Consider the following 2,768-nt stretch of genomic DNA (forward strand, 5'->3'; position numbering starts at 1 on the left):
ACAAATAATTGAAAATCAAAAGCCAAATCTCAAGAAAGATCACATGAATTCTTCACTAAGACAACAAGACATTTGTTCTAAGTATCCCCTAGATAGACAGTTTACACCATTGGGGCAATCTATTGAGTCGGATTTGAAAGAGCTTCTTGAGCACAATCTTATCATACTGCCTAACAAGACTACATGGGGATGTGAATTTTTGAGCAATTATTGTGAATATCATAGACATAATAAACATAAGACTTCAGATTGCATGGAACTAAAACATAAGATTCAAGACCTCCTTGATAATGGTATCATTGAAATCGAAGATCCTAATGACTCATCTATAGAGAAACAAGGCAGTACTCCTATGAATGATCAAAATAATACACCTATGTCTAGCAAGGCTCCATATGTGGCCTCCATCTCTTCCACGATGCCTTCATCTCCTAAAACTTCTCAACAACAATCCATACCATCTCCTTCAAACAATGAACCTAATGGTGAAACTTCTCATGTTGAACCTCCAGGGCTATCAACAGTACAAATCCAAGCTAACCCATTATTTTATACAAATCCTTTATACGATTTAGATATCTTAGATCCTATGCCATCATGCACTCCAATTCCAATCATACCCACTCTAGAAGGCCCCATCCAAAATGCTTCACCATCATGCAAAAACATGAACACCTTCCAAGGATCCCCCATGCATATCGCAAACACTACCCCTTCCTTAGAAGTGGCTCCATGTCAAGAGGATAATCTGAAAAATGAAGAAATGGGTTCTATCATAAATCAAGTTCAAGACACCAAAACTCTCCAATCCCATCCAATGGTTGAAAAAGATCCTACCTCCCTAGAATCTCATGATGATCCCCTTGTACCTTTCTATTTCTTCCAAGATGACCCCCTTCCATCTCAAGAGAGAAGCATTCTTCCAAATCCTATTCCTAATCCACTTCTTAAGCAAGATCATGATGCCTCTTCCACCTTTTCAAATGGTCCTACTCAAAATGAAGTGTCAAACACCCTTCCTACTCTATCCAATGGTTCTCTTCCATGTCAAGATCAAAGTATCCCTTTATTCCCTTGTCATAATTCTCCATGTTTGCCTCAATATTCCATCATTCCCAAAAAGCCCTCTCATTATCCTATCATTCCTTACAAGACACCTCCACCTCAAAGTGGAGTTGCTTCTAGCATCAAAAGTAAGAAGAAACCCTTTGTTAAAAAGATCTTCCAAAGCATGCATTATCAAAGAAAAGGGTTAGACATTCATGAACAGGGTATATTAGAGCCCCCTGATATAAAAGAAAATCTTGATTATAATGGCTACATTGCTCACTCTCAAGATGTTGGTATCCCTCATAAATCCTACATTTGTCCGGTTAAATCCAAATACATGCCTTCCCCTTCACCCCTTCCATCTATTTTAGGTCCCTATATCCCTCCATCCCTTATGCAGGATCAACAAAGGCACACATCTTCGAGAACCTTCCATCCATCCAAAATACCTTCATATCATTCCTATCCATCACCACATTTTTTTCCTTCTCCAAGCAATTTGGATGCCAAGCATACAAGTCATGAGTCAAACAATCCACATGCATTTAAGGATCAACATGTCCCATCTAATCGACATGTAAAAACAAATAAAAATGCGATCCAAAAAGAAAAAGAGATATACAAAAGGCCACAAAGGCCCATTGAGTAAAAGAAAGAAATTTCAAAAACCATATGGGTTCCTAAGGTGCTTATAGAAGCAATGCATTCCAAGACACTACAAAAGAAAGAAATTTCCAAAAGGCCATAAAGGCCCACAAAGAAAGAAGAAAATTCAAAATGTGTACGGCTTCCCAAGTCTTACATCGAGGAAATGCATTCTAAAGTATCACAAAAGAATGAAAATTTAAGAACCATGTGGATTCCCAAGTCACTCGTACACTCGTACAAGACTTGCACACTAAAGAAAAATCAAAATTGGCATTCAATTTTGCTACCCCAGCTTCTCCCACGTCCACTATCCTAAAACCTATTTCACCTCCTACATCCATTTTGGCTCCTTGTGTCCTAAAATCCACCTCAACCTTTCCATCAAAATCACAAACTCCGAAATCCACCATTCCTCCACTAGCCTACCATCCCTCAAGGTGCGTGCCAATGTTGATCTTGCCAGCATTTCCATCTAGCCATGCATAATTCTTCCAACATCCCATCCATTATCCAACACCTATGTTATATCCTTCCATCCCTCTTATCCAATCCTTTGCATAAATCTATATAACCTTTCCATCTTATCATCCATTTCATCTCCCTTTACCATCATCCTATCGACATCTTTGAGCATACCTTCAATAGCCATGGATCGTTATAGAACATCTTTCAAGGGTACTCAACTTGATTCCTGAGTCATATCTCCTATCATGTATCCATTATCTTTCAAAAGTTCAAAAAAGTCAAAAAAAAAAAAAAAACATGAAAGAAAGAAAAAAAAAAATGAAAAAAATGAAAAAAAAAGAGAAAAAGAAGAAAAAAAGAAAAGAAAAAAAAGTGAAAAATCAGAAAAAGTAAAGAGAAAAAAAATTCATCCACTGGTGAAAACCTAGCAAACAGGCATCTTGGGTAAGTACCATGATGAAAACCTGGCAAACAGGCGTCATGCGTAATTCATTATCTTCTTGCACTATTCACTGGGGGCAAGTTACATCTATGTGCATCCATCTATTATCCCCCATCCTCCATTATCCCTTATTCACTCTATATCCATCCATATCCCTTTTTCC

This window comes from Cryptomeria japonica, chromosome 1, assembly GCF_030272615.1.
Source record: "Cryptomeria japonica chromosome 1, Sugi_1.0, whole genome shotgun sequence".
Lineage (NCBI taxonomy): Eukaryota > Viridiplantae > Streptophyta > Pinopsida > Cupressales > Cupressaceae > Cryptomeria > Cryptomeria japonica.